The 13,401-nt window shown below is 47.9% G+C and overlaps 1 long non-coding RNA gene and 1 other non-coding gene across 3 annotated transcripts in view; both read left to right on the forward strand.

The window, feature by feature from the left end:
- The window catches only part of LOC115062501, a 176,370-nt gene that overhangs the window by 38,281 nt on the left and 124,688 nt on the right, over nucleotides 1-13,401 (forward strand). The window lies entirely within an intron of this gene.
- Nucleotides 10,865-10,968, forward strand: LOC115062558. Its single transcript, XR_003842496.1, has one exon. It is a non-coding gene; the product is annotated as a U6 spliceosomal RNA (small nuclear RNA).

Consider the following 13,401-nt stretch of genomic DNA (forward strand, 5'->3'; position numbering starts at 1 on the left):
GGGAGAAGGGAGCTGACTCCTGAAAGTTGTTCTCTGATGTCCATGATTAAACTAAAGTTATTAAATATTAACTTAAAATCTCTCTCTCTCTCTCTCTCTCTCTCTCTCTCTCTCTCACACACACATTGATATTTTAAACATTTTTTAAAAAGATTTATTTATTTTATGAATGTCCATTACAGATGGTTGTGGGCCACCATGTGGTTGCTGGGAATTGAACTCAGGGCCTCTGGAAGAGCAGTCGGTGCTCTTAACCGCTGAGCCATCTCTCCAGCCCCTATTTTAAACATTTTTAAGGAGAGATGAAAGGGGCCTAGAAGCAGCTGAAAGGGGTTGGGCTGCTGAGAACAGGAGAGACACTGAAAGGCTATGTGCCATCCTTTCTTGATGCCTGAGGCAGGTTATTTTGCTTGTTGATGATGGTCTGTCTTGAAGGGAAGTCGAGGCCAGGAATCTGGAGTCAGGAAGTGATGTAGAACCACAGAGGCGTGTTCCTTACTGGCTTGCTCCCATGGCTTGCTCAGCCTGCCTTTTACAGCACAGGACCACCAGCCCAAGAGTGGTTCCGCCCACATCAGTCATCAATCAAGAAAATGCACCACGGGCTTGCCCACAGGCCCGTCTGGTGGGTCATTTCTCAATGGTGGTTCTCTTTCCTAAACGATGTCAAGTTGATGTAAAGCCAGCCAGCATATTCAGCGTGGCAATGCTGGGCCCCATGTTTCTCTCGAGTGCGTTTCTGGTTTGTTGCAACCCTTCCCCCCTCTTTTCATGTGAATCTCTGGGTAAAAGAGAGAAGGGGGCGGGGCTAAGCTGGGTGTGGAACAGGGATGCAGAATTCGGGAGCCAGGCTGGTTGGTGGTGTCCTGGTAAGGTCTGGCTGGGGTGGAGGCTGTAATTTGTCGAGTGAGCCTGGAGGAAGCCTTTGCTGTGTTTAGAAGTCATTTATGAATTATGAAAGTATGTGTTCTTTAATTTTAAAAATGATACCGAAATAGAACACCACGTAAACAGACCAATTACTGCGGAAGATGTGGAGAAACTTAAAAGAGCTATATATCTCTTTAAATAGTTCCAGGAGCAGAAGGACACTGAAAGTGCAGGTGATGTTGCTGCCAATCAAATTGTCCCAGATCAGAGAGGGGACACTTACTTTCTTTGTTTGAAGCCAAAGGTAGCAGTATATGACAGAAAAGAGTGTGTGCACTCCACTCCTGGGTGATTTCTGTTTTGTAGGCTGGGATGCAAAATCCTAACAGTCCAGCGAACAGACAGAATCCAGCTGCCCAGGGAGGAGACACACGGTCACGTGGGCTCCTAGATGGGCATGTCAGCATAGGATAGTGTTAGCGTTTATAGGAATAAGCATTTGTTATATTACAGGATCTGAGGAGAAAATAAGATACGGAAATAGTTGATACAAAATTAAACATCTGTTTCCAATAAAAAACTCTTATGGGAATAATTAGGCATTTCCTGAACGGGAAAGGTAGATTTTTTTTTTTTTTTTGTCAGACCAGTAGCCAAAGTTTTGCTTAGTATCGAGGCGGCAGACAGGAGGTGCCCCATTAAAGTCCCATGAAGAGACTGGGGATGGAGCTCAGCGGATGGAGCTGCCTCTCAGGAATGAAACCCTAGCACTGCAGAAACCCCGCGTGGTGGCTCAAGCCTAGAAGATCGATCACAGCACTCGGGAAATGGAGACAAAAATCCAGACTTCCTTGAGCTTCCTTGGCTACATAGCAACGTTCAGGTAGCCTGAGCTACATAAGACCTTGTCTTAAAAGTAGAAAAAAACCAACAATATCAAACCCACAAAAACAAAGCAAGCAAGCAAACAAACAAACACCAGTGAGGAAACAGTAGCGCAAGCCTTTAATCCCAGCATGCAAGAGGCAGGGGTAGGGGGTGGGGCCGGGGCAGGGGCGGGGCAGGAGACTCTCTGAGTTCCAGCACAGCTTGATCTACAGAGTTCCAGGACAGCTAGGGCTACACGGAGAAATACTGTCTCAGGGGGAAAAAAAAAAATCAGAAAAATGGTCTATCATTTTAGAAATACCTTTCTAAATTTGAAACTGGATATACGTCATAGAATAAAAGATTAGGAGATATTTTTAATTGTGAAAATGATCCTAGGATAGGGGAAAAAAAAACCTACCCCGAATGCAATCAAAAGATGATAATCTGAGAAAAAAAAAATTACAATTTGTCAAAAAGAAGTTTTTTGTTTTTTGTTTTTTTGGAAATACAAAGAGCTCTGGAAATAAATAAATGTGTCACTGATCTTACTGAAAATTAAATGAAGGACATGAGCATATACCTGCAGGGAAGACAGTGTAAACGTTTCTTCCGGATTCAAGATGTTCAAACTGGCACACGAAACTTGGTCTACCCAAGCTTGAGCTACCCAGCCGGAGGGCACTTGTCACCTATCAGATAGAAAAAGATGAAACACTTGATAACACACTGATTTGATGAAAAGTCATTTTTGACATTGCCAGTGAGAGCCAATGTGTGTCATTGCGTGGGAAGGGAACCATGCTATTTATCCAGATTATAGACACCTACATCCTAGTGCTTAACCACTCCAGTCTTTGGTGCCTTGCCCCGGAGGAAAATTCTCCTCCATGTGCAGTGTTTGGGGGATGTTGCTGTAACCGTGTGAAGTGAAAGACCAACATAAATATCAACCCCTAAGAGAAAGGCTAATAAGAGCTGGCCCCCTGGACCATGAGAGGGTCAATAAATCAACCTAGCAGACTGTACACATAGTGAAGTTAAAACAGCAATATACATCGCACACATGCAAATATCTGGTGCTTTTTGTTTGTTTTGCTTCGGACAGTTGTGTGAACCGGATCACAGTATGCATTTCACTAATTAAGATTTTGTATGTATGTATGTGTATGGGTGTGTGTGTGTGTGCGCGTGAGTGGAGTGTGTGTGTGTATGGGTGCTCCCATGAGTGTGAAGGTATGTGCATGAATGTGGAGGCCATAGCTTGCCATTGGGTGTCTTCATGGATTGCTTGCCACCTTATTTTACTGAGGCAGGGTCTCTCACTTGAACCCAGAGCTCATCGATACGCCTAGTGTAGCTATACGCTTGCTCAAGGGAATCCCTGGATTCTGATTTTGACTGTTCTGCCTCCCTGAGCTCTGGGATGCCCACAAGGCAGTTAGGCATTTATGTGGTGCCGTGGGTTTTGAACTCAGATCCGCATGCAGGCATAGCAAGGAGCCGATCCCAATCGTATTTCTTGAAATGATCCTGTGGTAATGCGTGCCTGTAAGCCCAGCACTTGGGAGACAGATGCAAAAGGTCAAGAGTTAAAACTCACTTTTGGCTACATAGCCAGTATAGCCAGTTTGAGACCAGTCTGGGCTATGTGAGCTCCTGATTCAGGTAACTAAAATTAATCTGTTGAATTTGTCAGGCCATTGAATTAAGAAGGAATATGTTAGATTAAAACCCGCCCAAAACTAGCTCTCAGATCATGAGGAAGGAAGCAGGTTATAGAATGAATACATACGTACATATGTATGTATATATGTAGCCTGCCTGTCTGTATGCACACATGTATAATGTAGCCTGTCTTTTGACAGTTGTGCTTTAGAGAGCCTGCAGCAGCTGTCTGGTTCGGCCCTGCCCATTAGCTGGTAAGGAAATCCCAGGCTGAGATTTTTCCTGTATTGAGGCCACTTCCAGTTCTAAGTGTGAGTGGGGATGCCCGTGTCGGTGAGAGGCCATGCTTGCCTAGATGTCGATCTGCCTTAGGGTCTGTAGATCTGAGAGGCCTCCCTACCCAGACCCAGCCTGTAACATCTTGGGTGTGGACAGCCTACCGATGACTTCCTGTAGCTCAGCCCGACCCTCAGCCCCAGCAGTCTAGTCTGAGGAAGCGGAGACTGCGATTCTTTCCGTCTGGGATCCTGGCCCGAGATGAGATGCTGCTGCCCTGGTGCAGACAAAGCCGAGCCTCCTGCTTTGTTCTGTGTCCCGTTTCCTTCTCTGAGTTTTGGTTCTACTAAGAGGCCCTGTGTGGCTTCCTGTTCTGCTAAGATGCTGGGCATCCAGGTCCTGACCTGGGACCCAGGCCCCCTGCCGACCCTCTGTCAGGGACTTAGGGGTGTGGTAGGAGGGCCTTTGTTTGAATGCCAGTCCATCCACTTGCTGGTCCTAGGATTCTTGGGTAAATTATTTACCTCAGCTGGACCTCAGGTTCCTTATGTGTGTAGACGGAACAACAGGCTGCCCTTTGGAGAGTGGTTTGCACAGCATACATGCTGATAACCAGTGGGTTAGGAGCTCTGCTCCTATGGGCTGTGAGGCCGTTTTGACAGATGACATCTTTACCTCGGAATCCCCTGTGTTGGTTTGGGATGCTTACTGGGACCATTCATAACTTCATGCTATATTATTGCCCCCTTCCTAAAACTATTGTGAAACAAATTCCCTATCTAGAGATTGCTGGCACCTTCCCTCGGCAGGGAGTCTGCTCGCGCCACCGCCCAGATCCTCTCTGTTCAAGCTTAGACCTAGGTCAGAAGAAAATCCCACACTAATTTCATGGACAAACACACAGCCCGAAAAGCCATCTGTGAACTAAAGAAATGGATGAAAGGATGACCTGACCGATCCAGGAAGTGTTTATTGAGTGACTACTATAGCCACTGGCTGTGGTGATATATATCCCTGCCATTCCTCAGGGCACCCCGCGAGTCCTGTGGGATTCAGGGATTCAGGTATCTGGTCGCGTGGCTATTTTAAAACCCTCATGAAGAAGCCTTGATGTCTACCTCAGAAAGGAAGGAGTTGGAAGACCTTCCCAGAGGAGGTGGCATTCGAAGTTCACTTCTCAATAGTTATTCTACGCACATTTTAAACCACCTAACAAGTTCTTTAAAAAAAAAGAAAAAAAAATTAATCAACCAGCTGAGACAAGTCTTAAATAGCTTCCCAGCCTTTGGGTGAAGATCGAGTTTAGAAGTCTTTTAGCTGGGTGTGAGGTTGAACTCCTGCCACCCAAGCACGGGGATGGTAGAGAGTGAGGGATCAGTTCTAGGCTAGCCTGGGCTACATGTGTCACGCCCCCTCCTCCGAGTGGAAAGTAAGGCCAGGGCTGTAGCTCAGTTGGTAGAGTGTTTGTCTAGCATGCATGAAGCTTTGGGTTTAATCCCCAGTACTGCATAAACCAGCATGGTAGACCATGACTGCAGTCCTAGCACTTGGAGAGTATAGGCAGAAGAATCAAAAGTTCAAGGTCATCCTCAGTTGCCTGTGGAGTTTAGACTCTGTCCCAGAACCAAACAACAAAGCAAATTAAATTAAAAAAAAAAAAATGAAGTCTTGAGAAATTGCTAAAGAAGGCTTATCCCAGGAGACAAAAGTTCAAATTAACACAGACTTGTGCTAGCAGGAAGACCGTATCTGTTATGTAACTCACACTCACCCAAAGTTTGATGAATGGATGAATTTTGTCTCAATAGATGCAGAAAGAATACTGAAAATACCACGATAAGTGCAGTATTACGTATCAACATTAAAATCGGTATGTCAGAGAGTCTCCTCCTATACATGAGGGAGAGGTCTGTGCAAGCAAGCTGGTCGCAAGCCTCCCACAGAGGCTGTTTCTAGGAAACAGGAACTAAGCCCGAAGCCTGTTATCTTAACTCTTGTTTAACAGAGTCTAACAGAGGTTTGCCATGACAATACAGGAACAAAACAGAAAGGAAAAAAAAAAAAAAGAAAAAGAAAAAGAAAAAGAAAAGACCAGGGATCGGCCTAGGGAGGGAAGAGGCAAAAATACAGCTGTTTACAAATGACACCACTTCTATTCCAAGACTGTGACAAGCTGCCCCGTGGCTGCGAGCGCAGAAGTGAATGGACAGCTGATGCTTCAGTCTCATGGCTGGACAGTGAAACTCCAGCGAGAGCCGTTGTGAAATCTGGGAAGCTGGAGCGATGAGGACCAGGGACAGTTGGTGTCAGCAAGCCCAGAGGGGGAAAGAGGTGACCTTCAAACAAATGACTCTTTGGGCAAAGCTGGTGACCGTTCAGACGAAATGGTGTCTTACGTCCTAGATTCCAAGTTGTAGATTCATGGAGAGGTTCGTTTTTAAAACTCTTAAAACTCACAGAATATTCACCCTGGCTGTGAAGAGCAGATGCGTTGAATGCTATAAAAAATCCTTAGTACCAGGTGTGGTGGCGCACGCCCTCGATGCCAGCACGTGAGAGGCTGAGGCAGGTGGATATATGAATTTGAGGCTAGCCTGGTCTGCATATCTAGTTCCAGGCCAGGCTTATATAGGAAGACCATATTGAAAATAAGTCGATAAATAAATAGTACTAAGTATAGAGGAATACGTTTTCTTAAAAATGATAACGTCAAAACTAGGTACTGACATGACTGCAGTCACAACCTGCAGGAGGCAGAGGCAGGGGGATCAGGAGTTCAAAGGCCATCATTCACTATGTTTTGAGTTTAGACCAGCCTGAGCAACATGAGGCCATGTTTCAAAAAAAAAAAAAATAATAATAATAAAATAAAAGTAAGTAGAGCGGGGTCATGGGGGGAAGGTTTGGATGGGGAAATGGTTGTGGTAACCCATGGGAAAGACACAGTGAGAAACTCAGGCGCAGGCTGAAACAGACAACAAAAGCAGGCATGGAGGCACAGACACAGCCAGCCCAGACAGGGGGGAGATGTGCCATATGAAATCTAGGTAATAAACACATGTGTAGAAGAAATGTAAGCTAAGATCACTAACTATAAAAGATAGAAATTCAACAAACTGAGTAGTGTTTCACTGGGCTTGTAATGTTAGCTGTAATTGGGTCAGTTTTTTATTATTGTCATTATTATATTGAGACAGGACCTTCATATGTAGCCTTGGCTATCCTGGAACTTGGTATCTAGGCCACGCTGGTCTTGAACTCCTGGAGATCTGTCTGCTGAGGCCTCTGGAATGCTGGAAATAAAGGTGTGGGCCACCATACCTGGCTTGGGTCAGTTTTAGGGAAGAAAATTGGGTACCTCCTCAGTGGCTGAGGCATAGAGCTGGGGCATTTTTGCTTTTGGAGGAGTAAGTCCCCGAGAGACAAAGTAACTTGTTCTTAGAGGCAGAAACAACCACACAAGTTGTCTACGTTTGTGGACTTAGGTCACACTGGGGTAACACCTTGGCAGAATGGCAGACCCACCCTCTGGATACAGGGAGGACTGACACTAGACCGGCTTGTCATGTCCAGAGCCTGCTGGCTCTTTCAACTATAACTCAGTGTTCATTCAGTTATAAACTTTGAGCCTGGATAATCTTATCTGCAAAATGCTTGTTTTTTTTTTTTTCCAAGTTCTTTACAATGAAGTTTTAATTTAAGAATCATTTAATTCATGTCCTTTTCAGTGAAACTGTAACTGTTACATATTGCAGTTTGTTTACCTTAGTAATTTTATTTAAATTTTTAAAATTTATATTTATTTGTCGTTTTGTGTGTGTCCAGCATGAGAACATGGCACAACATTATATAACAGTCAGAGGACAACTTCTGACTACCTGCCATACGGGTCTCGGGGATGGAATTCAGGTGATCAGGCTTGGCAGCAAGCACCTTTATCCACTGATCCATCTCGCTGGCCCACCTTGAAGTTTTTAGCAGGAAGGCGGGGAAAATCCTGACCGTGAAAGAAGACACTGGCACCGGGATGTCCACACAGAGCTGGGTTTGAGTCACTGTGTTGCCCTGTGGTTTGGGGCAAATCACATATCTCTTCTCTGTGCCTTTGACTCCGCCAAGAAGAGGTGACGGCGATACCCGCAAATGAGACCAGAGGGGCTGTGGGCTTTCATTAAGGCAGTCCTACGGGGAACCGTAAGCCCTCGCTTTCTCATTTTGCCCTCATGTGTGCCAGCGTCTGGTGTTCCAAGCAGTGCCACCTCCTTGTGGCGACAGGGAGGCGAACATTCCCCAGAGGGCAGCCCGCAGAATCACTACAGATGCCCTTGGGAGCCCATGAAGGTCAAGCAGAGTCTGTGCCCTTTCGTTTCAGGCAGGAGACAGGACCCAGGAGGAGAAGACAGGGACTTTGAGCCGGTGCTGTAGTTCAGTGCTGTAGCCCTGCCCTGGCCTATGGGTCATCTTGGGTTCATTTCCCAGCCAAGAACCCCACCCTCCTTCCCTAGGCAAGGTTCAGATGACCATGTGTTAATGATGGAGCTCTTCCTAATAACTCTTCCAAGGCAGGGCTGATTATTCTTGTTTTGCAGCTGAAGAAGTGAGTGAACGGTTTAGAGAGTTTCCACAGGAAGGGATTCAGGCTCTTACTTCATGGATGATACACAGCCATGAGCCACCATGTCCTGAGCCTTGTACTTGAGGCCTGAAGGAACCATAGTCCATGTCCCTGGTTGTCGTAGCTACTTTTCTATTGCAACCACAAAACTTCACCTTATAAAAGAAAGCATTTAATTTAGGGGCTCATGGTTCCTGAGGGTTGCAGTCTATGACCATCACGGAGTGAAGCACGGCAGCAGGCAGGCAGGCAGACAGGCAGGCAGCAGGCAGGGTAGACAGCAGGCAGGCAGGCAGCAGGCAGCAGGCAGCAGGCAGGCAGCAGGCAGGCAGGCAGGCAGGCAGCAGGCAGGCAGGTAGGCAGGTAGGCAGCAGGCAGCAGGGAGCAGGCAGCAGGCAGGCAGGTAGGCAGGTAGGCAGCAGGCAGGCAGCAGGCAGCAGGCAGCAGGGAGCAGGCAGCAGGCAGCAGGCAGGCATGGTGCTGAAGCAGTAGCTGAGAGTGTACATCTGATTCTTGGGCACAAGACATAGAGGGGGTGGGTTGAATCTAACTGGGAATGGTGTGGGCTTTTGAAAGCTCAAAGCCCACCCCTCAGGGACAAACCTCCTCTACAAGACTACATCTCCAAATCCTTCCCAAACCCTGCTACTAAGTTTGGATCAAGCATTCAGATATATGAGCCAATGGCGGCCATTCTCACTTAAACCTCCACAGGGACAGGGCTTGGGTTGTCCTAGATTCCTGCCTCTTCCAACAGAGTCACTACACATGGTCCCCCAGAGCCTCACTCTCCTTTCTGTGATATGGTGCTGTTGATGGCCCTTGGAAGGGTTTCCGGAAAGAAGACACTCAAAGTTCTGAGCACAGCTGTAAGATCGGAGGCAGTTAATGTGAGTCTGCAATTGAGGCACAGTCTACCTCTAGGAATGGCTGCGTTTCTGTTCGTTGGGAATGGTTGTCAATTCCTTCAGTGTTCCTGTCTGTGTTGTCAGGGCCGAAGCTTTTTAATTTGAGACAGTCTTATGTAACCCAGGCTGGCCTGGGACCCACTCTATAACAGAGGATGACATTGTAGGTAGGTGTGTGTGTGTGTGTGTGTGTGTGTGTGTGTAAATGCTATATGTTTAGTGCCCTCCAAGAGGCTGTCAGATACCATGGACCTGGAGATACAGGCAGTTGTGAGCCACCTGCTGTGCCCAGCACATCATTGACTGATACAAAAGTTCTAAGCTGCAATGTCCCAGGCCACAGAAGTGCCAGCCTTAAGGTGGTTAATGCCTCAGGCTTTGGATGCTTGACTGGGACAGGGAGGTGGCATCAGGGTGAGGAGCAGGTAGGATTATCGTGGTGGAAGGAAGCGGCTTGACCAGGGAGGGATGAGGTTTGGTGGGGCTCTTGCCTGAACACTGTGTCTCCAGAGGTTCCAGGCCGGGATGGCGTCTCTGGACGTGTGCCTCTGAAAGCTGCCTTTTTTTTTTTTGAATGTGTGTGTGTGTGTGTGTGTGTGTGTAGGCATGGAAACCCAGGATGGGTGACTGCAGAAACCAGGGAAGGAGAGAAGCAGAATGTGCCATGTGCACAATGCAGTGGGGTGCACTCCAGAGATAACCTGGGAGTTTCCTGGTGTTTGGGGTGGGAGCGGAGCGGGTAGGGTGACCTCCCCAGCTTTTGATGAGGTGATTAGATGTCGGCCAACAAAGATCAGGGAATGAGGTACGTGAGGGTGCTGAAGTGAACTTACTCTGGACACGTGGAGTTGGAGCAGCCTGCGTTGTAGGTGAGACAGTCTGGTCCGAAGAATGTTCTCACTGAAGTCAACCTCTGTCTGCAAAGAGATGTTTCGTTCAGGACTTGAAGCCAGAAGTGTGGCTGTGCCAGCAAGAAGGGTATGGTTTGGCAAAGACAGGTCCCGGAGTGGACCATACAGATGGGAAGGATCCCCCAGTTATAAAACACACGTAAAACTACCCCCTTCTGCTGCCCAAGAGCTGGCCAGCGGCCTGTAGGGTGGAGTCCCAGCTTCTCGGCACACATGACGTCTGTTGGGAACTTGCCTTCCTAGCTTCCCGAGGCTACCCCAGAAGACTGCCTCAGGCTACCCCGGTGTTGCACAGTTCTGGATGTTTGAAATCAAGGCCTGTTTGGGGAAAGTGGGGGTGCATGAGTGGCAGGTAGGGGTGTATTTATGTCTCTACAAGCCAAAGTGTACTAAGGACTACAGGAACTGAAAGTGAGGTGTGGAACTGCAATCTCCCCGCGCGCGTGTGTGTGTGTGTGTGTGTGTGTGTGTGTGTGTGTGTATTTGTATGTGTCTGTGATAAGTTTTTTTGTGGTGTGTGTGTGCTCACATGTGTGTATGGTATGTTTGTGAGTGGTGTGTGTATGTGTGTATGTTTGTGTGTATGTCTGTGATGAGTGTTTGTGTGTATGTGTCTGTCTGTGTGTATCTGCGATGAGTGTATGTATGTTTCTGTGTGTGTCTGTGTCTATGTGTGGTGTGCGTATCTGTGATGAGTGTGCATGTGCGTGTGTGCGTGTGTGTGTGTCTGTGTGTGTAGTACAGCAGCTGTGCTCATGTCAGTGGCTTGTATGCTAAAATTGGCATGATACAGGTATTAGCATGGCCCTTGTGTAAGGAAGACCCATAAGTTCATGGCTCGGTCCATATGCTTGGTACCTTGCCTCAGAGATGAAACTATGGAATGATTGACAGAGACATCTGAGGTCAACCTCTGGCCTCTAGAAACACATGTAACTTTAGGGGCTCGTGGTTCCTGAGGGTTGCAGTTCGTGACTGTCACGGAGTGAAGCATGGCAGCAGGCAGGCAGGCAGGCAGGCAGGCAGGCAGGTAGGCACAGGCAGGCAGGCAGGCAGGTAGGCACAGGCAGGCAGGCAGGCAGGTAGGCACAGGCAGGCAGGCAGGCNCAGGCAGGCAGGCAGGCAGGTAGGCACAGGCAGGCAGGCAGGCAGGCATGGTGCTGAAGCAGTAGTTGAGAGCGTACATCTGATTCTTGGGCACAGGGCATAGATGCGGGTGGGTTGAATCTAACTGGGAATGGTGTGGGCTTTTGAAAGCTCAAAGCCCACCCCTCAGGGACACACCTCCTCCACAGGGGTGGGTTCTAGCACTGAGTGCGGCACCAGCCCAAAGTGTGCAATGCAGGTCCACACATATTTGAAGCGTTCATACATCCATGCTTGCACACCACGTACCTGTGCACAAACAACAGCATTAAGAAAGAATGAATTCAAGACGAGCTACATACTAATTCTATTTGCTGAGACCTTGTCTTTAAGTAAGATCGCACTGTGAATTCCACTCCGTGCGACCATAAACTTAGGGGATGTACCCAGACATTTCTGTTTCTAGTATTATTCCCTCCCCCAGACTGCCATGGACTCCTTTTAGGAAGGTGTCCATAATATACCCCAACCAAAGATCATTGTCTGTACCATATGAGCACCCCCTTTCTGGGAGGACCCCAATACTGTCTTTGCTGTCCAAGTGCTTGCTAGGCCCTGGACTCCTTTAAACCTGAGTCCATCTGCCCCCATTTCCTTGCGCTGAGTGGCAGGGACAGCCCCAGCTTCCTAGTGTCATAGGAGTTGGCATGAATGCTAGTTCCTAACTAGCTGTGTGATCTTGTATAATCGCCCTCTGCCTCCGTTTCCCTTTCTGAGAACTTCCTGGACAACTGAGGAAGGGAACCGACGGGAGCTGTTGAGGGACTCTTGTCTGTGTGCAGGATGTCAGGATCTGTGTCTGTGTGCTCGCCTTGGTACTTGGTACTTGGTACTTGGTACTTGGTACTTGGTACTTGGTGCAGTGTTAAGGACTTGCCGAGCTTACATGTATAGAGGGAGACTCAGCCTGAGGAGACCTGAAGACACTGGTGCGTTTGTGAATTCGAGCCTTCCTTAGAGGCCCACCCTCCTCTGCCTGAGTCCCCCCAGAGTCAGAGAACTGCAGTGTGGGGGTTTGGCTGGATTCAGATGAACTCAGTGGTACACAGGGGTCTCAGTTTGACTCAGATACAGAGCCCCGTCCTCGACTCTCTTTCATGTGGATGGAACACATTTCAACTTATTACATAGTGGTATCTACGGTGGCTTCTATAGATGAGTCACCATTTACTGTAAAGCTTTCAGATGCCCGGCAGACACGCCCATCGGTGGGGTTAAGGCCCTCCTCAGCAAGGCCCACAGCCCAGCCTCAGGCATTTAGCAAGAAACCGATCGAGCATTGTGGTCCCATTAACATGCAGGTCACAGGTGAAGGTCTGCTGCCTTCAGCTTCCATATTGCTTGCTGGAAATTTGAGCCAATTGGGTGGTAGATACATGCTAACATCAGACAACAGATGAACATTTGTCTAGCTCTGCAAGAGGTTTATTCTGGTGCCTAAATTTGTTTCTGCGTGAACTGTTAATAATAAAAGAAGACCCATGCTGGATTGGGGAGATGGTTCAGGTGGTACATTCTGTACAAACATGGGGACCTGAGTAAAATCCCCAGAGCCCATGTGAAAAGCTGGCCCTGGTGGCATGTGCTCAGTGCTGGGAGCTGGAGACCAGAGATACTTGCCGTCCCCCCCCCCCACACACACGCACCCATAACCTAATCGGAGAGCCTGTGGTCCCAACGAGAGACCATGTCTCAAAGCACAAGATCTCAAAGCGAGGGAGACAGTTTAATGGGTAAAAGCGTTTGTGTGATGATCTACGTGGTGGAGGGAGGCGAGTGAGTCCTGAAAGCTCACATCTGTGCTGTATGGCTTTTCAATGTATCTTTGTTACATTTCTGTGTATTTATTTATTTGTGTGTGACTGTATGTGTGACTGTGTGATTGTGTGTGTGACTGTATGTGTGTGCGCATGCTGCCTGTGGGTAGAGGCTGGGGAACAACCTTGGAGTCATTCCTCAGGCACACTTTACCTTTTGTTTCTTGTCTATTCTCTCTCTCTCCCCCCCTCCGCCCCTCTCTCTCTCTCCCTCCTCCCTTCCTCTTCTCCCTCCTCCCTCCCTCCCCCTCCATCCCTTTCTCTCTCTCTCTCTCTCTCTCTCTCTTTCTTTCTTTCTTTCTTTCTTTCTTTCTTTCTTTCTT

This window comes from Mus pahari, chromosome 18 (assembly GCF_900095145.1).
Source record: "Mus pahari chromosome 18, PAHARI_EIJ_v1.1, whole genome shotgun sequence".
Taxonomy (NCBI): Eukaryota; Metazoa; Chordata; class Mammalia; order Rodentia; family Muridae; genus Mus; species Mus pahari.